Source organism: Humulus lupulus, chromosome X (assembly GCF_963169125.1).
Source record: "Humulus lupulus chromosome X, drHumLupu1.1, whole genome shotgun sequence".
NCBI lineage: Eukaryota > Viridiplantae > Streptophyta > Magnoliopsida > Rosales > Cannabaceae > Humulus > Humulus lupulus.
This window is the reverse complement of record NC_084802.1, coordinates 146,892,676-146,916,960: the sequence shown is the minus strand read 5'-3', so window position 1 is coordinate 146,916,960 and position 24,285 is coordinate 146,892,676. Positions and strand designations below refer to the sequence as shown.

The following is a 24,285-nucleotide window of genomic DNA, read 5'->3' as shown; positions in this document are numbered from 1 at the left end:
CACATCTGGCACTACTTCCAGATCGGAATAGAACTTCTTGAACCACACAACCTCTTTAGCTGATTCACAAGCTTCTATATGCTCTGCTTCCATGGTGGAGTCTGCAATGCTAGTTTGTTTAATACTTTGCCAAACTACTACTCCTCCTCCAGGAGTAAACACTGATCCGGAAGTCAATTTCTGACTATCTCTGTCTTATTGAAAATCAGAATCAGTGTAACCAGTAGGGTTCAGGTCTCCACCTGAATATACAAAGCATATAATCTCTAGTATTTCTAAGATACTTGAGAATATTCTTCACTGCAATCTAATGAATCAATCCAGGATTGGATTGATAACAACTGACTATCCCTACTGCATAACAAATCTCAGGTCTTGTACACAACATGGCGTACATTAGACTGCCTACCACTGAGGCATATGGATACTGTCTCATGTCTTCCTCTTCCTGAGGTGTTTTGGAACACTGCTCCTTGGAAAGGAATACTCCAAAACGGGTTGGCATATCACCCTTTTTGGAGTTTTGCATATTAAAGCGTTCTAGTACCTTATCAATATAAGTTGCTTAAGACAGTGCCAAAGTTTTGTTCTATCTATCTCTAAGAATTTTAATGCCCAGAACATACTTGGCTTCTCCCAAATCTTTCATTTGAAAATTTTCAGCTAACTAGTTCTTTACCTTTGATAATGATGTTACGTCATTTCCAATCAGTAATATATCATCAACATAAAGAACAAGGAATACTACTATACCATCTTTGATTTGTTTATAGACACAAGGTTCGTCAACGTTTTGTTCAAAACCAAACGTTTTAATTGTGTCATCAAATCTACGATTCCAAGAATTAGAAGCTTGTTTGAGTCCATAGATGGACCTAAGAAGCTTGGAAACTTTTTGCTCTTGACCTTTTACTTCAAACCCTTCTGGTTGAAACATGTAAATGGTTTCGTCAAGGTAGCCATTCAGAAAAGATGTTTTGACATCCATTTTCCAAATCTCATAATCCATGCACGCAGCAATGGACAAGAGTATATGAATGGATTTTAGCATGGCTACAAGAGAAAAGCTTTCTTCATAGTCAACCCCTTCTTTCTGTGTGTAACCTTTGGCTACAAGCCTTGCTTTGAATGTCTCTACTTTCCCATCCACTCCTCTTTTCTTCTTGAATATCTACTTACAACCAATGGGTTTTATATTCTCAGGTGGATCTTCAAGAACCCAGATAGAATTGGAATACATTGATTCCATTTCTTGGTTCATGGCTTTTTGCCATTTGTCCTTGTCAGAATCATTCATTGCATCTTTAAAAGTCAATGGATCATCTTTGTTTGTGTCATACACAAGCATTTGAACTTCGTGTTCATAACGTGTGAGTTGCTTACTAACCCTCCCACTACAACGAGGCTCTCTACTATTCTGACTAGAACTAGCAGTTTCCTCTTGCCGTTTTTCATTGGTTGTTGCTGGTGACTTTGCAACTTCATTCAAGACCATCTCCTCTAGTATAACCTTACGCTAGGTTTGTGGTTATTAACATAGTCATGTTCAAGAAAAGTTGCATTTATCGATACAAATGTTTTATTTTCTTTTGGACTATAGAAAATTACACCTCTAGTCTCTTTGGAATATCCCACAAACATGCACACTTCAGAGCGTGATTCCAACTTCTCGGTCTTTCCTTTAAGCACATGTGTAGGACACCCCCAAATTAAAAAAATGGTGTAAACTAGGTTTGCAACCATTCCATAATTCCATGGGTGTCTTTTGGATATACTTAGATGGAACAACATTCAATATGTATAGAGCACATTGAATCGCATAGCCCCAGAATGACAGTGGTAATGATGAGAAACTCATCATTGATCTAACCATATCTAATAATGTTCAGTTCCATCTTTCTGAAACACCATTTTGCTATGGCGTTCCAGGTGCTGTGAGTTAGGATTGAATGCCATGCTCACGCAGATGGTCCTCGAATTAAAAATAAAAGTACTTTGCTACTCGATCAGATCGAAGAACTTTCAGTGATTTACCTAATTGTTTTTCAGCCTCTGTTTGAAATTCTTTGAACTTTCCAAAAGTTTCAAATTTTCTATGCATTAAGTATAGGTAACCATATCTTCAATAATCATCAATGAAAGTGACGAAGTATTCATAACCTCCTCTTGCTTGTACATTAAGTGGACAGCAAACATCTGTATGTAGCAGGTGAAGTGGTTTTGTAGCTCTTGAACCTTTAGTAGAGAAAGGTCTCTTGGTCATCTTGCCTTTTAGACATGATTCACAAACAGGGAGCGATCAAATAGATAGTTCTCTTAAAGGAACATCCTTTACAAGCCTATTAATTATGTCTAGACCAATATGGCCCAATCTCAAGTGCCACAAATATGTTTCACTATCAGAAGCAGTCTTTTGTCATTTAATAGATCTAGGATTAGGTGTTTTAAATAATTCAGAATTACAAGTAGATTTCTCTTTAGCTTGCAGTTTATAAAGCCCATCAATAGATTTTGCAGAACATATCTTAAAACCATATCTTGAAATAATAATCGAATTATTATTAGATGAAATTTTAAAACCTTGTTCATGCAACAAAGAAACATAAATTAAGTTTCTAGAAAATCCAGGAATATAATAAAAGTTCTCTAAAACAAGAAATTTATTCTTCTCGAATTCCAAACAGGCTGTTCCAACTGCTGCTGCAGAGACAATCTGAACACTACCTGCCCTCATAGTCACCTCTCCATCAGCAAGCTTCCTCGTCGAACTAAGAATCTGTAGAGAAAAACAAACATGGTTAGTGGCTCTTGAATCTACTATCCAGGATGAGGAATTGTCTTCCACTAAACAAGCTTCTAACGCAAGTAAATCAAATTTACCTTTCTTTTTCTATTTTAGGTTAGTGAGATACTTTGGACAGTTTCTCTTCCAGTGACCATCTTCTCCACAATGAAAACAAGTCCCTTTAGGGGTCTTCTTTTTGGAGCTTTTGGCGTTCTTGTTCTCTTTGCCTTTGGATGACTTTTTAGGCTTCTTTGAACTCTTGTCTTTTTCTTTCTCCTTGTCCTTTCCATTTCCATTTTTCCTCTTTTTGGTTTTAGCCTTTGAAGAGGATGGGTTAGAATCAGCAACATTTGCTTCTCCTTCTTTCTCAGAACCTTTGTTAAGAGATTCATAAGTTTGCAATTCATTCAACAGTTGTGTCTTGTTAAATGATAATTTGTTCATGACATAGTTGGTTATGAAACCTTTGAAAGCTGGAGAAAGCGATTCAAGTATAATGCTTACTTGAGTCCTTTCATCAATGATTTCCCCATGGATAATGGCATCATGCATTATATTGATCATGTCTAATACATGTTCTCTGACAGAAACTCCTTTCTTCATTTTCTTGGTCATGTAGGATCTAGTGGCCTCATGCCTGCACTGATATGACTCCTGCCTAAACATATCTTGAACGGTATCCCAAATCTCATAAGCATTTTCAATGTTCTCAAACTTCTTTCTGAGCACATCGCTCATACTCGCAAGCATATAACACTTTGCTTTGTTGTTTGATAAGATCCAATTATCAAACTTTTCCCTTGCAGTTTTGGCAACAGTAGTGGGAGGGACTTCAGGAAATTCCTCAGTCAAGACAAATTTGTGGTTCTCACATATTAATACAATGTTCAAGTTTGATTTCCATTTCATGTAGTTTTCACTAGTCAACTTTTCATTTGCAAGTAAAGAAGATATAGGATTTGAGCTAGACATGATTGCTGAAAATAAATAAATAAACAAAAATGAATTTATGCATATAATAAATATCAGTTATTTTTGGAGTAGTAAACGTGATGCATGAATGCAACATTTAAAGAACACATAAAACAAATTACTAATTCCACGATTAATTAGTTTAAACATTAATGGACCAGCCTTAGGGTAGGTCAGACTAATTCCAAATTAATTTTGAGACAGGTGCTCAAATTTATAAGTGAAAACTTAAATCAACATTTCTCTTTTGACTTATAAACAACCGCTTGTTTGGTCAAGATTACACTAGTCCACTCGAAAGCCTAATGTACCTTGTGAGTGTAACCCATTATTTTAGATCAATAACTTAACTCAAGAGTGTGCCTTAGGGTCAGTCAAACTTGAAATACATCATTAAATCCTATTCTTGAAAAAGAAGTTTGCCTTGAGAATAACACAGTCAGAAGCCTTCCTTAGGGGGACACAAGCAATGGTGCTGCAAGGCCCTCTCCATGCTACCTCGGTGCCAACTAATAATGGAGACCATGAGACTTATTGTCATAAATCCCTCTCCCACTCACTATTTTAAAATATGTGTTTTCTCAAAACATCCTATGCTTTTTAATTGGTTTGTAAAAATAAAGTGATCTATTTTTACCAAATGATATTCTAATAATTACTAATCCAATTAAGAAAAATTAAAAATTATAGAATTATGTCCTAATTAATTCAATTTTAATTTGCTATAATTACTAGGAATGTCATTTATTATTTAATAATTTTTTTTATTAAATACTAGAAATTAAACAACTTTTAAAATCTATTTTCGCTCTTGAACTAGTTAAAACTAGATTTATTATTATATGGTCCATCACATAAAGCATATAATCACAAAGGACAATCCTAAGCCATGTTTCTACTCGTATGAGATGCATGCATAATTTTAAATATCGTGTGAGTTATATGTATGGCATGTTAAAAATGCACAATAAATTATTAAATAATTTAATCACATCAAACATTTAAATAAATAAATACTAAATAAATAAATTTGAGCCAGGTATTTCTAGAAAAATTACAACACTTGCAAAAATATACACAAAAATGTAAGAAAGTAAATAAGACCTAAAGAGATCTTTATCTTCAACTTTGGGCATTCACAAGTAGTCTTGATCCATTAAGCCACCTATCCATTTAATTTTGAATTAAAATAACTTTTAATTATCTTAAACAAATTTTAAGAATAATTAACTTGGGCTTTAATGCCGGATAAGTTATTAGGCCTAGTTTGAATTTGGGCTCATACAATTAATTCAAATTTTTTTTTTAATTATGGGCTAAAATTACATAGGCCCGTAATTTAAATAAATAATATTGATGCAAGCTCTAGGGTTTAGAAACCCTAGGGGCGGCTGCAAGTGGTGGCTCGACAGGGGCACGATAGCTGCTGGGTGGTACGGCTGGGGCGCACAGTAGGCGTGCGAGCGAGGTGCGCAAGGGCGCACTGGGCGTGTGGGCGAGGTGCACAGGGGCGCATTGGGAGCGCCGCAGCAGTAGGTGCTGGGCACGGCTGGGCATAGGCTCGGGCTTCGGGACACAGAACCCAGGGCTCGAGTCTTACAAAATTTTTTCAAATAATTTAATGCAGAAACTTAAATTACAAAAAATTCCTATGCCCCAAATTGGCTTACATTTTTCATCTAGAAATTTAAGAACAATTCCTAAACCCAAAACATCATATAATTAACGACCCTTAAGAATAAACTATAATCATACATACATCCATCCATTCACATATATTACAATAACATAAGAATAGATATTATGCCCATACAACAATTAATGTATGCAGAGATTAATGACCGCTCTGGTACCAATTGTTAGGAACGACTTTCCTAATACGCAGCAGAAACGTGGTGGGTTGGCCTAGCGTACAACAAAATTTTTGTAACATATTTAAACTACCTTTAAATATGCGGATCCATTAATATACATACATTAATCATAAGCAAGAAAAGAATAGAAAATATACCTCTTGATGCCTATCAAGTGTCCTTGCTATCTCTTCGTAATTTGAACGAACTTCCTATCCAAGCTGCTCCCAGGTACTCACACCAAGATCTTCCACAATGTTCTCTACCCCTCAAGAAGTGTGTGGGCACTTAGAGAATAAAGAATGGTTAATTTATGATTCTACTTGATGTACTCAACACATGAGATCAAGAGAATAAGGCCTAAAATTGGTTCTGTATCTTTTCAGGGAGTGATGAAAAGTATCGTTCTTTTTCATAGAGCGAATGACTTGAGTGTCTTCTTTCTATTTTTTCTGATTCTGATTATTTTCTGATAAGTTTTACTTAGAAAGAAAATATTCAAACTTAAAAAATAAATTTGTAACTAATTTACAATTTATCTTTTAAATAATTAATTATCTTATTAATGAAAATATCCAAAAACCAATTTTTGAATTATCCATTAATTAATTAATTAAATAAATAAAATTGAAAAATCCATCCTTGAAAATTATGCAGTACACGCCACTGTGTGTGGTCGTGTACCACGCTATATTTTAGGGATATTTGATTTTCTATTTTTATTTAATTATTTATTCAAACTACTTTGTTAGATAAATTCTAACAACCTGATAATTAATTCAAATTTGAATTCAAATTTAAATTAAATATCTTTTTAACTAATTATCAAATATAATTAATTATTTGAATAAACATCAATCATTAAAATTCAAATCCAATTTGAATTTATCAGATTATTATCTCCCACTCAAATAAAGATATTTAATTAATTCTACCAATTGATTAAAACCAATATAAATTTCGAAATTAAATATTTAATTTATTACAATTTCAAAAATTATAATTAATTAATTGTTTAATATAATTTCGAAATTAATTTAATTATTTAATATAATTTCAAAAATTACATATTAATTAATTTTGTTAATTACAACTAATTTGTAATTAATTAATTAATCACTATTATAGCATAATTGCATATTTGGCCCGAAGAACAAATTTCTACTTAAATATGTCTTTTAACTATTTTTCCCTTTATATCAACTCTTGCCTTGAATAGTGTTGATAAAGCCGATGTGGGGACCTATGGACCTATAATTCCATGCTCCAATAAATTTGAGATTATTAATTAAAACTCTTTAATTAAATAATCTTAATTTATTACTCTCATGATTACTCCACTATAAATATGAGACTCCACTCTTGTAATTATAGACATTTCATTTACTGAGTACTTTATAAAATAAAGCATACATTGATATAATCATTACATACAAATTAACCCTCTAGTAATGGTTCATAATTAATTGGGAATAAAATTACTGTTTTACCCTTTTAATTATATCTTGTTTCCTTAAGTACCATTGACTTTACTAGTGAAGGTTAATTCATAACTAAATTATGAATTTGAGCTCAATAACCTTTTCAGTCCCAAAAGTCAACCCTTAAGAGAACCATTATTCAATCTCTTACGAGAAGGTATAGATTCCATATTTGTATACTATGTCCCCAGCCATTTACATTAATAAGTTCCCCAAACAAAAGTTTCTAGCTTGATCATTCTGACAGACCCTAACGAGTGAATCAAACAACTCATATAACATAAACAGGAGTTCATAGTAACTTCAGGATTAAGATCTATTTGTATATGATCATCAGTTGATATATTTAGTTAATACTTCGAAACAGCATTTGACTAAGTATTAATAAACATATCTGATATCACTACAAGAAAAAATGCTTTTAATAACACCAAAAATGTGTTATCAAAACCTACGATAACACTTTCTGATGTGTTAAGACAGACTATGTTATCGTAGGTCAGGGTACTTTACATAACACTTTATCAGTGTTATACAGATGTGTTATTGTACTGTCAACGATAACACAATTTCTGTGTTATTTTAATATATAGATAAGTGTTGAATTATGTTATTTATAGTCGATACTATAACACTTTTTTTGTGTTATACTACACTTTAGTATGACACTTTTTTTCTGTTATACTACACTTTAGTATAACACATTTTTTGTGTTATACTATACTTTAGTATAACACATTTTTTGTGTTATACTACACTTCAGTATAACACATGTGTTATATTAGCTTAGAAAAACATTATCTTTTTTTTACTTACACAAAACTAGGAAAACAAATATGAAAGTTGAAGCCAAATAAGGTAACATAAATAGATTTTTATTAATTACTCAAATGTAATTACAATATTTAGTCTACTAGTCTAGGCTTAAGAAATCATATTACAATATAATTTATGCCCAATTCAAATTCCTTTATTACTAAATACAAAACAAGAAATGTATACAAAAATTAGTGAAATACATTCTTCCACTCTAAAGGCCTCAACTACAAATGTTGTCAAGAATTGCTCCAAAGAAATCATCTCAATATACCTGCACATTGTAAAAAAAAAAAGTCCTTTTATTATTAAGAACAAAAGTTCTTGCCACCACAACAACAAACTTACAGTCTTTTCTTAAATGATACATTGAAAACTTCAAAAGAAGAAAATGGAAAACTAAGATAAATACTTATCTGTTTTAGTTCAATAAAATAAGAGAGAATCAGAAGAGAATTTCTCTATGGTGATGAGTCTGATGACTCAAAACAGTTAGTTGGGACTGTAGATACTATACTCCTATATATAAACTATCATATTTAATGATATTCTTTTATTCTTATATATAAATATATATAAATAACTATCATAATTGGTTTCTCTGCCAAAGCTAGCTAGCTCATGTTTAGAAATCATTTACATAAGAAACTATACATGACCCTGAAATTTTCATAGTATTAAAACAAAAGTGACCTTCCAATTTGAAATTCAAGTTATAAATTCTAACCCAAATGCTGAAAAACAAAATCATATTTACAAATAAAATGAAGAGAAATAGATCAATGGTGCTGAGAGAAATATAAAGGAGGCTGAATAGCATGTACAATAATAAATAATAACAATAGAGGGAGAGAGAATTTAAACACATGATAGAATGTACCAGTTCCATTGGGTTGGACGCGCTTGTTAGCCTCTTCCAAAACTTTATTCACAGCTTCAATTGACTCCAAGCGAGCCTAGAAAGCAGAAAATACAAAACATCAAAACACTACAATGGCTGCTAAATATCTCCCCTTTGGACTTTCTAGCAGCAGGCAGGTGTCAGGCTCCATCCCTAAAAACATTAATTATGATCAAAATATTACCTTCCAATCAGTACTTTCTAAGCCTTTAAGCAGGGTAGGTGTAATCTTCCTACTAATATCTTCCCGTGGCAGGCCATCTAGTCCACCAGAAGATGCAGATGTAGGTTTTGCTGATTTAATAGTTCTCTTTGGAACTGCTGCTGCACCCTAGATAAGATATGGGAATACATCAGTAACAAATAAACAAAAACGAACAATACATGCATCTTGAATGATTAAGTTGGAGCACCTCAAATGGATTCTTCTCATACTCCGTATCCAGTGCAGGTTTAACATCAGAAAGAAACCCTTTAATATCTACAAAAGAAAAGGGGTGGGAGGGAGTTACAAATTAATTATAAAAAAAAAATCAATGTTTGGGAGCAGTTCAACTAAATATTTAAAAGGAAATTGAGGTGTGTGGACAATTCAAATAAAATGAGTATCAACCTGGGCCAACAAATTTCTGCACAACACCCAAAAGCTTGACAGAAGAATTTCTAGTAGCAGCTGCACTTGACTACAGTCCAGTATCTTTACAAAAATCAATTAAATCCTGTAAAATAAAATATATCAATTCCTTTAATAGCTGAATATGGTATAATTATTAACTAACAGTTAGACAAAGCAAAAAAAAAAGGGCCCAAATATAACTCCAAACCTTAAGTTTCAAATGTGAGATGCCAAAATCTTCCACTGCTGAAACCATCCACAGTAGCCCCTCGCTAAGAACTTTGGGATTCTTGTGCTCTTTCAGTATCTTGTAAAGCTACAATACAAAGAATTCCTTGACTTTTATTGGATTATAAAAAATAAAAAAAGCAATCAAAGAAAAGAAATACAAGTTCCAATCAATTTAGAACCTAATATGTTTCATCCCTACTTCAGAAGTTCACAAGAGAAGTGCAAACAAACTTCTCTACAGAAATGATTTAAATGTAAGACTTACTCTTTCAAAAATAAATCCAGGACCTACAGCCTCACAAAAAGTAGTAAGGCACTTCATGGCATGAGCACGAGTCTTAATGTTAGCGACACGCTCACTTATACCTGTCAATTCAGGAATAATGACAAGCAAAAATAAGGAACTATCTAATCAACCACCAAACAACTAAGAAGCCAAATACGCGTGCAAAAGAGATCACACCGTTTTAAGCAAACAAATCCCAGCTCCAAACTTGTGATCAACCAAAACCAAGGAACACTTACCCAGAAGGCAAAGCACTACACACTTCTTAGGAAATTTGGTTGACGAAGAGGCTATGAAAGTAATGACTTCAATAACCTGCTGCTGAACCTGCACTATTCAAACTCCATGCCTTAAATAACTATCTTCACAGCCAAAAATATCCACAAAGGTAAAAAAGATAGATATCTGCAGCAATAAAACCTTTAAATACCTGGACATTTTTCTCACTCCAGCCAGGGACAACACACAGTAAACGAATCAATAACTCAACTCAGTGGTCTAGGTCTGATATGTAACGTCCTACGTTTTTGGGTACCTTTAAACGATTCGGGTCGGGATTTTTCCCCCGGGTTAAGAATATTATTTTAAATAATATTATATTTTGTTTGTAAGTATTCCATGAGTTATTGCTAGCCAAAATATGAATTTTGTGATTTTAAAAGTCAAGATAAGACTTTCGGTCCTAGACCGACACAAAAACCCTGATCGGGTAAAAAAAAAAAATCTCGGAAAATAAAATGAAAAATCATGGCAATTATATTTTGGGCATAAAATACATTCATAAAAGTTAAAGTTTGGTCAAGAATAATAAACCTAAAAGAAAATGGAAATTTTAAGGCATTTTGTGTTAAATGCCTAATTTTGCCGAAATGGGGAATTTTATTCCATGAATGGACCTTAGGTTAAATTTTATTATGTGGTTAATTAAATTAAATGTGAGAGACATTAAATTTAATTAATTAATGTTAAGTTTGGTGATTAAAACTTAATAAGAGTGAAAAAATGGGTCAAAAGCCAATTTGGACTTTTCTTCTTATGAAACCTTTATTAACCTTTATAAAAATAAAAATAAAATTTAATGATCACATATATGGAAAAGGGTGGCCAGCCATGTGGTATTTTAGAGTGGTGTGAACCCAATTTTATAAAGATAAAATCCCATTTAATTAAGAAGTCAAGTGGGCAAGTGGGTAGAAAATCACTCAAGTATTTTGTGATATTTTGAAGAGTTATGTGAGCAATTCCAACCCTAAGAACCGACCACTCTCCCTCTCTCATTCACTCATCTGATTTTTGAAGACCTCTCAAAGTGTTCTCTCAATATTCAACCTCAAGAACACCAAGGAAAATTTGGAGGCTAAGTCTTGGTCTAGGAAGTATTTTCCCTAAGGTAAAGCTTCACTAATCTAGGCTTTTGTAAAGTTTTAAGCTTAGAGTTTCAAATAGCTAATTAACTATGTTGTTGGGGGAAGTTGGTTAGGGTTTTTGAAAGGTTTTGAAGGAGTCAAAGCTTATAGGAAGGTCCAAACCTTAAGCAAGAACACCAAAGAGGTAAAAAGTTTACTTTTGATGATTTTGTTGTAGGGTTTTTAGTTTTAAGCATTATTTTGTATATTTAATGCTTAAAGTTTCTTGTTGGTGATGTAATAAGGTTATGGTAGTTGTTTAATAATTTTTATGATGCATGTGTATTGATTTTTGAAAATGGGAACCAAAACCCCCAAGGGTTTTGTAGGATACCCTAAAACAAAACATGTTTTGAGCTGTGACTTCCAAGGGGTCAAGCAGCCACTGTATATTGGTTTTGTAAAATTAAATTGTACTGTGATGTTGTTGAGATTGAGTACATAAAATTGAGCTTTTGAAACACTAAAAAATGTTTAGAAATGAGTAAGTTATGCTATTTCAAAGTTTAGGTAAAAAAACAGTTTTTTGTATTCTTATTTTCGGAACCAAGTTTGGACAGCCACTGTATAGGGAAAATGAACCCAGTTTTTTCTAAAATTTTTGTGGACATATTTCTGGCATAACCTATTATTCCACTGTAAAATTTGGTAAGAAAATATTAAACGGTTTGAAAGTTATTAACTGTCAAAGTTTGGAAAAAATAAGGACTTGAAAATAAGGTCATTTTTACCTCATTGTTGGAAAATGATTTCACCAATCAAAAATGCTCATTTTGACCTAAGATTTTGTAAAGACCTAAATGGCATAACAAAAATGGAATTGAGAAATTTTGGTAACAATTGGGTAAGTAAATTTCAAGTTATGAACTAACGAAGTATGTAGTTAAAAATGTGAAAAATAGGTTTTTCACACTTAGTGTAAAAAATGAGATTTTGGAACATAAGGTAAAAAGTAAAATTTTGTTTATTTCAAGATATAAAATGGTAAGTCTTGAAATCATATTTTCACTAAAATTACCCCTTTGAGTTTAAATGAATTATTTTTATTAAAGAGTTTTTATTCTTTCTAAAAATAAGAGATCTAATTTATTAATAGTTAATAAATTAAAAGAGGGTTTAAAACCCTATATTTTGAGAAAATAATTAAATGAATTATTTTTCTAGTAAGTAAAATTGATTAATTGCTTTTGGAAAATTAATTAGTCAAGATGAGAAATTTATAACGGTTTTCCTAATTAAGACAAATTAGGCAATTTTCTTAAATCGGTTTTTAGATATTAAAACCTTAAGAAAACTAAAAGGAAAATTTAAAGAGTTTATTTTCTTTAAAAATAATTAAGGAATTTATTTGTATTTTCTGGATATAATACCGGCTAAAATCTTACATATTTTAACCGACTAGTCGAAAGTGCGAGTTAATAGCGATACCTTGAAAGAATAAGATTTTTAGCGGGTTGTGGGGAAATACCATTGTGATACCCGAGCCTAGGTATCGAGACCTTAGGATAGGTCTCCCCGAGACTTAGGGTTTAGTCTCGAATATCTTGCATGACTTTCCTTAATAGGTTTAAAACCAAAAAAGGATTATAAATCCTTACAAATGACTTTTATTAAAATGACCAAATTGCCCAAAATAATAATAATGAATTATGAGTGCCATAATTAATCCGAGTATACTGTATGGATAACTACAGTATTGGCTAAGCGTAACTGGACTAAACGTTGGAGGGTGAAAACCTGCTGAGCGCTAAGGACTCCAAGTAAGTCAACTTATATTGTATGGCTGCAACATGAAATGATTATTGTCTTGTATGTTAGTATAGGGATACATGCACATATATAGACTGTCATAGAAAGTTGCTTAGAGACGTTAGTCTAGTGAGTGCTGATTTAGAAAATATGAACGGTAAAAGTCCGTCATATCCTAGACGGTTGATCCCCGTCACACTGCTTGATTTTATTTATGTCCGGTTCATTACCGCGACGAGTGGCCATGAGATGAGGATAAGCTGGTTAAACCTAGGGGCGCCAATATAAATGGGACCTAGGGGCCCTCATGCTTACTTAATCATTGGACGGTTAGAATCCGAGCAAGTGCTCTGATAAGTTATTCCCGGATAGCAGCCATGAATATTGGCCATTCAGTGAGAGTGCCTAGAGATACTAGGGGTTGCCAAGATTGAGTGAGGCTGAACACCCTAGGGGCAACTGCTCACCATCACCACTGATTAACATAGAAGTCTCCGTAAAATTGTGTAAATTGGATTACACTATTGAATAAATAGCGATGCCCTAGGTAACACGATTTTTACCCTTGATGAGAATATTTATTGGCTAGATCTTAGTGTGGGGACTCGGTTCTCTTTTACAGATTAGCAATTATGTTGGAGGGCGCGTTACGCATGAATTGTTGGAAATTGTCGAGTGTTGGTCTCGAATTATGTTGTGATATAATATATCTGCTTGCTCTGGGATTTTCTGAGTGCAGGGATATAATTGTTGATAAGATATAGTTGTGATATAATATATCTGCTTGTTCTGGGATTTTTTTGAGTGTAGGATTTTTATCTAGTTATGAATTAATTTATCCTTGGTTATCAGGCATGACCATAAGTTTGCCAAGATGCTTTAGCGTTCTTGAAATTGATTGTGTAGGGTCCGGAACCCTAATTCTCTACATGCTTTGTTTGAAAGTTGATCTTACTAAGCGTTTTCGCTTACCTAGTTGTTCCATGTTGTAGGTAAGGGCAAGGGCAGGGCAGAGCAGTGAGCGCTGGAGTCTTCCTTGCACATGTACATGTGGACCGAACTTTTGGGAAGCCTTTTTATTTTTGGAAATGTTGTGTAATTTTTCCTAAACTAGGCTCACTCTAATCTTTATAAAACATGTTTGTAACTAAATGTTAAGTATGGCCATACGACTTTTTAAAAAGTTTTTTTTTTCTATGGGTTTTTGAGACATTTTGTTAAATGAAAACATTTATATTTCCGCATTATTGAGTCTTGAAAATCCGGGTCGTTACATGATAAACCTTCCACTTGTTGTTTAAATGAAGATATTGCTGCAAATTGTTCTATCATTGATCCAACAAATTGTTCTATTATCTCTCTACTAGTGTTTTTAAATATTTTAATTTGGTTGATTGAAACGGACAAATAATATTATTACTATGCTAATGAGAGAAGAGGAAGACTAAGTCATACTTTATTTAGGTTTTTATAATACTAAGCCATACACAAAATAAATGGACAACCTATTTGATCTTAATTTCTACAGCATGTGGGCATTGGAAGTTAAAATATATAATACTTAATTATAATGAGTTATTAGCCCTAAAATATTGTAATTAGAGATATATTGCAATCAGGAAAAACGATCAGTGGTAAACACCATCGCAGACTAAAAGATTGATTTATCTCAATATTCACAATACCAATACATTCTAGAGGAGTCCATTAAAGCAGTTGTTGTTTTCCTTATCCAACACTACACTAGTTGGTAGTTTTTAGCTACCGGAAGTTCCTTAGAACAGGTTGGACTAAAGTAGTATTTGGCATGTTCAAGGTCAGTTTTTGGCCTTTGATTGTGTTTTTTGTCTTGGAGATTTAGCTTGAAGTGAGATAAGGTAATGTAGAATATTATGTTATTCTGGCTTGTTCTATCTTTGATGGTTTGCCTTTTGTGTTTTTAGTACCTTCTAAGAAGAGCTTCGCTGACAGAATGCTTTATAAAAACTTATAAAACATTATTTATAAACTTTAAATCTGAATGCTTGTTTTCAGCAAATTAACTTGCTAATTTTATTTATGAACTCTTTCAGGAAAGCCTGAAGTAAATTTAGTGTCAGGCAAGTTTCACAGTTGTTCAAATTTAGTGTTCACTGTTGTGTAACAAGTTTTAAATCTGTTTAATATGATTTCTTTTATGATTTTACTGTTGGCAACATGATTAAAGCTGGTTTCAATTACAGTTTCTCCTATGTTTTTACTGTTGGCAACATGATTTTAGGTTGTTTCAACTTTCAGTTTCAATAGCAATCATTTCAGATTATCAATCATAATGGTTTATTTTTATTTAAATAGGAATTTGGCAAGAGAAATTTCTCAAGAATATGTTACTACAAAACTAAATGGGTACTCACATGACTGGCTAGCATGTACAATAGCAGATAGTATGCAGCACCTGCCCAAGCAATTTAAGCAAATACACCAGCTGTTCGATTTAATTCTGAAGTTAATGGTAACACTCGAAGCAATCTGGGAACTCTGGCTCTAGAACTAGCAAGAACTATAGATTACACAGAACTCTGACAATAAAAAATTACACAGAACTTTGGCTCTAGAACTAGCAAGAACTATAGATTTTATTTTATACACAGAAACAAATGTACAAGAGAAATGACTTAATAAAATTTAGACATGAAGACTAGTAGCAAACACATAAGGAACTCTGAAGCAATATACAGAAAATAGATAACAAAAATAGATGCAAAATGAACAATAAAAGGCAACAACTAAGAGTAAAATGGGCCCAAAAAAACATAAGTGATCTTCAATGAGAATATATTTTTTCATCTTCATTTTCACTATCACTAGTAGTATATATATATTTTGCTCTATACTATATAATGAGAATATATTAATAGAGATCCTTTATGTGTTTGTTTGTCTATTTCTTCTGTTGGTGGGCAGTAACTGATATTGAATAATTGACACTGTTTAAATCAATGTAAAGAAGATAAGGACAATGGAAATAAGTAGACCAGAAATAGCTGCATCAATCTAGAGAAATATGACGATTAGTGAAATTTAAAAGATTGAAGCAATTTCAATAGAAATACTGGGTTATAAGAAGCTACAAATACTCTGTTTTCTTAAGATCCTTGTTCTGTAAGATGACGATCCCACCTGTCATTCACTTTCTCTGTGATCCTGCAGAGAAATGGTCAAAAGAGTATGTTACCCAAAAAGATAACAAATGAAGAAAAATGAAACACAACATAAGCTCAAGGGCCATTACTCAGATAAGCTCAACATAAGCAAGATTTCCCAATGAATTCCAGTCCCAGAGTACCAATATTGTGGCACCCATTACTGTAAGATGAGTAAGTTTCTTGCAACCAGTGGCAATAGCTTCCAAACCCTTGTCACTTAGGAAATAGCAGTCACTTAGAGTGAGATCTTTTAGCTTCTTACATCCATTCCCAATGGCACATAAACCCCTGAGTTTTAAAATCAGGATGAAATGAAAGAATAAGTACTGAACTTACTAGAAAATAGAATAAAGATATTAAAAAAAAAGCCAAGCTGTTATCACATCTCTTCTATCTTATAAACTAAACTGCCTAATAGCATTTAGAGGCAATTAATAGAAAAATTGAAAAATGAACCTAAGAGCAAATGAAATAGAAAAAAAAAAGTACACAAGATTTAATTTGTTCCAACGAGTTCTATCGTTACAGATTCTTCATACCTGTAATTAGATAGCACATTGCTCGACAATAAATGACCAAAAACACATATCATATAAAGATGTAAAAACTGAGGCGACAAAGATTAAAAATGGCACTAACTTATCTGTGAATCTCTGGAAACTATATAGAGCTAATAACTCCAATGATGCACAAGAAGTGCCTATAGCTTTCAAAGCCTCATCAGTAACATTGATGCATTGTAGCTTCAATACTTTCTACATAGCACCTTTTACTTCCATATTTGTTCGAATAGCTAGCTAATGCAGTAAGAAGTTTCAATTGTAAGCAAAATCCAAGAATAAGACAAGTCATTTTCTAAGTATATATGGACAAGAACCATGAACATGAAGGAATGAATATTATAAGAGAAAAAGCAGGTAAAGCTCTCTCACCAGTCCACACCATTATTCAGATAACTGAACAAGCTATTAAATGTATATCATTTGTAGTGGTACTTGAAAAGGGGAGTGAATAAGTAGAAATAAAATAGTTAATGACACTAGAAACCATGAAAGAAACTTCCAAAGGAAAAGAAAAATCTGACCTGCATTGTATGAACAAGCTATTTAACTTAAGCATTGGCTGACGTTTGGTTGAGGGTCTTGTTGAAGAAGTAGAAGAGGTTAGTGCAAACAGCGTAAAATGCCAATTTCTCCAGAAACTGATACACTGCATACAATACAATGAAAGTTTATACATATAATATTAAAACTGATCAAATAAAATATAGACAACAGCAGTAACACATAATATTTGAAATGTTATACTGTATACACCATCATTGTGTATATATATAAATATATATAAGAAATACTATAAATATATAGATATACCGAAAATAAAAATAGGAGCTCTCCATTTTCCAGTTTTCTTCTCGGTCGCTGAATTATCGAGGCTCTCCATTCTCAGATTGATCGATAAATACAATCTGCTGGGTTCCTACAAAAATATGTGAGAACTCATTACTGTATATGTTTTATGTATTTTTTATTTTTTTTGATAAAAGGCTAAACCCCAGAAACAGGCACACCCAATGTACAGCATCTATCACCTTGGCACCGGATTGTTTGTTGCGTCCTCAATTAGCTTAACAGCCTCAGCTTTCTTGTCAGGTTGTAAAGCATACAGTAGTTCTGCAGCCGCAGCTCTGTGCATTAAGGAATCTACAGAAAGCCAATGACAAAGGGGAAAAGGTTAACCAAAATGGCATAAGACATGATGGATTATGCACTGAATTACACTGAACAAGTTTGACAATCACCTTTATGTTTCTCTAAGAAAATCTTGTTCGCCTCGATCAGAGATTTCTCATGCAAAATACTATTAAAAGAGAAAGAAAAAAAGAAGAAAGAAGGAAAGAAAACAGTTAATTTAATGCTAAATATGTACAGGCACAAAAAAGAGACAGGAAAGTAGAAAATGAACCTTATTGTTGGGCGTTCTGCTTCCAAGACACTCGAAATGAGTTCTCAGCATCTGTAACTGGAGTGGGCATCGAGTCCACTTTATGGAAGAATTTAATCTATATTTAAGCAGTTAACAATAAGTTCGAGTGGAATAGACAGATCACCATAAACTGATAAGAACATATACAAACATGATGGCCATAGATAACAGAGATACATACTAAACAGCGATGTGTATCTGGGTGTTCAGCGTTCAACCTCAGTAGTTGCTTTACAGCCTGCACTCCAAAGACAATTTAGTCATCAGTTGGCCTTATGCAGCTCAAGACAAAAAGAGGGGTCAGAACAAAAAGAGGGTTCAAGTATCAATATAAAAATTAATAAAATAAATAATCATCAATATTTGCATACAAAAAAAAACTGAAAATATATTGATCAACATCATATTTAAACCTCAATTCTTCAAAACCCAAAACCAAGAGCAACTAGAAGCAAATTTAATGTTGTTTCCTTTTATACACTTAAAATATCTTTATTCTTTTTGTCACAAAAAATTAAAAGGAACAACCGTAATCTTGAAAAGTATAACTATATGCATTCAAAGTAAAAGAATAATTACAGCCAAAATCTATCAACCTTAACAAAACACAAACTTGAATATCAAATCCACAATTGAAACTACATCGAATGCACCAAGCATATCTAATGATTAATGAACATAGCATTTCAACATAAGAGATCCTCTCCCTTTTATGTATCGATAATTTTCAACACTATATCATCCATTTTTTACAGAAGAAATTTAGATATTCTACACCAAAATAAAACATTACAGGTGCTATTTATTAATTCTTAAACCAATATGGGGAAACAAACACAATATCAAACAAGTTTTATTTAATTTATGAACAAAACATATATATACAAGCACATAAATATACAATTGAATTAAACAGAAAAATTAAGACAATATATCTCTTAAAGGAGTCCAAATATAATGCTCTTCCAAGTCACCACCAAATCCACAAAGTCTCTCAAATCACCTTTTGAAGGAGCCCAAAAATACAAGACAATATTAGTTATCAATTGACTAATTTGCAAATGGAACACAACAAAATGCCCAAAAATCTAGCTGAAATGCTAAAATGCCCAAAAATCAAGCTTAAATGTTCAAAAAATCAATCAAAACTTGGGAGTAATAATCAATAAAAAAAGCAACAGATTATTGGGTAAATAAATCATCTTCATTCATATAAAAATACCTTAGCCATCACAATAAAACAAATAATTACCCAATGAAAGCAAAAGATAGATTCAAGCCCAAAATTCAAGCCTTATCATATTAAACCATTCACAACCCCTTAATGAAAGTTTATAGTCCCTAAACATAGATTAAAAAAAATCAGAACTGTAAACTACTAAAAAAATCTATGAATTTGTACCTCTTACTGTGGTCGGTTGTTGGTGGTTCCTTCTTCTCCTCAACTTAGTCCACAAGGCTATGAAGAAACACTTTTTTCTTACAAACATAAAGAAACCAAATTAAACTTGAAGAAACCTATAATATTTGGTAATCATTGTGTATTAGTTAATTGTTGTACAAACTATTAATAATTTTACCAATACATAATATATGTGTCAAATTTTATTAATTTTTAGCGACTATTACTGGATCACCTGTTGCTACATAACAAGAGGTCAAAGAACCAACAATGTTAATTGTTCTTAATGCCACCATTTCTTTGTTGCCATCAATCTGATAGTCCTTCATGGCTGCAAATGTTCTTCCAATTGCTATTGCTTCCTGATATCAAGAAAAAAAAATTGGCCTTATAAGTTAAATCATTTGAATTTAAACATACAATTTTACTTTTTAATTTTATCTAACATTTACTTACTGTTAGTATACTTAATATTTTGGTAGCTCCTGAGTCCTCATCATAGTACTATTAGGATGATCTTTATGAGTTTTTGGCCTATTCCTGCACAATACGTAATATTCAAACAATTTATCACTTCAATTTATATAAATCTTGAAATTGAATTATTGGTATTACCAATGGCTTTCGTCCCTTCAACTGAGGATGGTCAAAAGCTGGTTGTTGATGAGACAAAACACAATCTATAATATCACCATCTGGACTCTGAAATCACCAAACATTCAAAGAAAGAAATTCAGTATTATTATAGTCAAATTTAACGAAAAACAGAGTACAAACAGGGAAAGTGTGAGTGAGAAAAAGAATTGAATAAGCTAGATAGATCTTCTGTAACCAGAAGAATCTACCATCAATTTACACAGTTTAACAAGACAAATGGGGAATGAAATTACACAATGGTCAGTAAGTAGATGAGTTTTAATTAATTTAACTGGCATCAATAACTAATTATCCCCATTAGATAAAGCCACACTAATTTCATTGATCATTGAAACATAATCACTAAACCTACATTTCCCCCCACATTTACTGTTGCCTAATTAAAAGGAAACATAACCATATACATCATTGATCATTATAGATAATGTTTGTGTATTTAGTTTGAAAGAAACAAAAAAATTAAAAAGGAAAACTTTGATACTATAATATTCCATACCTTTTGCATCAGGGCAACAACCATTTCAGAACTCTCTGGTATTCCATGGTCCAGGAATGCCTACAGTAAAATAGTGCTTTTATTTTACTTATGACAGCTTTAGAAAATATACATAAAAGAAACAAAAAGAAGCTATGAGTACTAGATGAGGTCATCTATTTACGTTCATCATGCAAGAATTATAGATATTGATCCAGAAAGCAAGCTTCTCCTGATGAGTGAGTGTCTGTAACTTGACAGAAGTAAGCTTCTCCGAAAATAATTTAGAAATAAAAAAATTACATAGCAGAGTTGTATAAAGACTAAAGAAAAGAGATCAAATAAACGATGGAGATCAAAGATTGAAGAACATAAACAAATAATAAAAAAAAAAATTAACAATGGTGTCCCGAAATTCAACCCATTAGGGCATCGAAACCCCCAAATGGGTCCAAAAAATACTCACATCTCACTCAATCACAGCTCACACACTCCACAATCAACAATCCTAGCGCACTTATAAATATAGATATGTATTATGTAAGAATGTACAGAGACTTGTATAAACACAGTATGATAAGGTACTTATATACCTGCATAGTTTGAAAAAGACAAAGGCAAAAAGGATGATAAGGTCAACGCAGAGAGTGTTGGGGTTTTATGCCCTAATTAAAACCCAAATTCTTTGTAATCTCATTTTATTATCAATAAAATAATAGAAATCATTTTTTGACTTGGTTAATCACTTTGCTCACATGTTTTATTTTCATGATTATTTGTTTAATATAAACTTCTATTAAATCCCGAGCATATAGCTAATCTTATTTATAGTGACGTAATCACAGTGGAATATAAATATGATTATATGTTCAAAAATAAGTTAGTCCTAAGATTAGTCAGTGCACCGGATTTACACTGACTTGTCAATCTACGATATGATCTACTTACACATTACAGTGTTATGTTCTTTCCAGAACATTAGCAAAGTAGATAAGATCGGATGTATTTGTTACATCGGACAGGACCGATATTGACAGTTGATAAGATAAGTAAACATACCGTTATTATCTATTCTAGTCATATCATATAGTTGACCATAGGTCAATTCAATCTCAATTCTGAGTGGTTAGTATTCTAACTGATTGTATTATTTGAGTTCTTTGACTTGTTCGTTACCAGCTTACCCTACGGACTAGCCCATACTTACATCTTGGGAACTCGGTAGTATAATTGAGTGGGAGTGTTAATCATAGATATGAACATCTATAGCTTCTGATGAAGAAGTGAAACGATGGTTTCCTTTTAGTTTGGTTCAAGGTGTTAAATGATAGAGATCTCATTTCAGTAATTAAATTAGTTTACTGAAATATCATTTACAAGGAACTAAGTGTTTTAAGGATAAAATACAATGAGGGGTAAAACGGTATTTTAGTCCTATCTCATTGTAGACCGTCTATAGAGGATTGAGTGACAATTATGGTTGTAACAATGGATAATTAATAGCGTATCTATATTTGTTATAGAGCGTTCTATGAATTCAAGAGTGCAATTCCAAGTCTATAGTGGAGTCACGAGGAATTAATAAGTTAGTAAATTTATTTGTTAGATTTATGATAACTTATTGGAGCTTGATTTCATAGGCCCATGGTCCCCATTGTACCTTGGATAAAATCATCTAGATAGTCTCAATTAATTGATTTAATCATCAATTAGAATTATCAAAGTTGACCAGGTCAATTTTGGATAGTTTCACAGAGTTGTGTAATTTTGAGAAGAAAAGAGAAATTATGGCAGATTTATTAATTAAGATAAATTGGTATCTAAATTAATAAATAAGTTTAAATCAAGTTTCAAATTATAAATAATTATTTTGATAAAGGATTTAAATAATTATTTAATTAATTAAATCAATAGAAAATAATACAGGCCTTGATTTTAAGTCCAATGGGCTTATAATCAAATGGGAAATTTCACGGGCCTATAGTCCATGATAATTTCGACCTAGGGCTTCAAAATGGCTGTTATTTTATTGATTTTTTAATTAAATTAAATGGCCTAATTGAGTCTATAAAAGGAGTGCATATAGAGAAGTCAAGACAAGGGGTTTTTGATAAGTCAGTTTTTCTGATAGTTTTATATTCTCCCTAAACACAAGTCCTTTTCTAAGCCTCTTTGTATTTTCTCTTCTTCTCTCTATATCTATCTCATGTGTTGAGAATTGCCCACACTAGTCTAGGTGGTTCTAAGGATACATTGGAAGATCGTGAAGAAAATAAAAGATCGGTTCAGTTTCTTGATAATACTCTGCGATAGAGAGGATACAAGAGTTAGAGAAACTGAAGGAAGGACTCTTAATTCCGCTGCGTATACTGTAAGTATTCTATTTTTGTTTCTCTTTGAATTCAATTTTAGAAACATGTTTTAGGCTATCTCGTATTAATTTGTTTAATATTAGATATACATGAAAATAAATAAAGATCCTGTATAAGTTTTTTATCCAACAGAGAGTACCTTGAGGAAACGACCCCTTCTATTCTCGCCGACGTCGAAGTAGAAGACCTGAGAGCAAGTAGGGAGAGAGAGAGAGAGAGAGAGAGAGAGAGAAATCTATGTTAATACAATGAAAAACGAAAAGAGAATAGGAATAGGAATACGACGATGGTCCGAGTGGGTTGAAGCTTCGACAGCCTCTGAAGATCCCTAGCCGGCGCGTGTAGGGGAAGGTGGCAGTCGGGCTCCACACAGAGACAGGCGAGAGAGAAAGAGTGAAGGAGACGTCTGGTGGGAGAAAGAGAGGAGAGAGAATGATGAGGAAAAAGAAGAAAAGAAAGAGAAAGATAGATCTGAATTATGAGAGAGAAGGAAATAATGACAGAGAAGGAGAGAGGATGATTTTGGGGCTTTGAAAAATTTTGGGGCTGGGGACCGTGGGAAAAATTTGGGGCTGGGGAAAATTAGGCGCCAAACTACAATAAGTCCCGCCTATATGCATATAAACTTATATATATTATAACTCTTTTTTAAAAGTGTTAAAATTTTGTGTTATGGAAATGAGCTTTTGTTGTAGTGTATGGTTCTATATATTCTCTAATATATAAACTACCTCCACTAAAATGTCCTACAACGCTAGTGATCCAGATGTAGATCACATGTATTCATAATACTACTGGACCGTACTTCCAGTAATTAGTCTAAAGATTCCATAACTTTATTTTACTGCGAACTATTCAAGTTAATTTATTTCAAACACAATGCTCCCGTACCAATACGTGTTTAAGATCACATATATGAACTTAGGAATTTTTCTGATATTTACATAATATTATCACATAATAATATAGTCCATAAAATATATGCATAACAAATTAAATGTATTTATTTATTTCTTAAAACAATGTCTACTACATATGCTTTCAGGGCACAATTCCCAACAGAGCCAAGCCCTAATCACATATAACACATATTGGGTGGAGTTTGCTTACCT

General features: G+C 32.5%; 2 long non-coding RNA genes and 1 pseudogene across 2 annotated transcripts; all 3 read right to left on the bottom strand.

Moving 5' to 3' along the window:
• Positions 1-8,732: 8,732 nt before the first annotated feature.
• On the bottom strand, positions 8,733-10,948 carry LOC133804618 (protein MOR1-like; annotated as a pseudogene).
• Positions 10,949-17,661: 6,713 nt separating this feature from the next.
• On the bottom strand, positions 17,662-18,515 carry LOC133804961 (uncharacterized). The gene is made up of 5 exons (XR_009878722.1): positions 18,449-18,515; positions 18,247-18,343; positions 18,083-18,141; positions 17,873-17,984; positions 17,662-17,760 (listed from the first exon to the last, which is right to left on the bottom strand). It is a non-coding gene; the product is annotated as an uncharacterized LOC133804961 (long non-coding RNA).
• Positions 18,516-19,668: 1,153 nt separating this feature from the next.
• LOC133804751 (uncharacterized) lies at positions 19,669-23,645 on the bottom strand. Its single transcript, XR_009878606.1, has 6 exons — positions 23,313-23,645; positions 20,823-20,882; positions 20,285-20,371; positions 20,126-20,209; positions 19,905-20,031; positions 19,669-19,746 (listed from the first exon to the last, which is right to left on the bottom strand). It is a non-coding gene; the product is annotated as an uncharacterized LOC133804751 (long non-coding RNA).
• Positions 23,646-24,285: the final 640 nt, after the last annotated feature.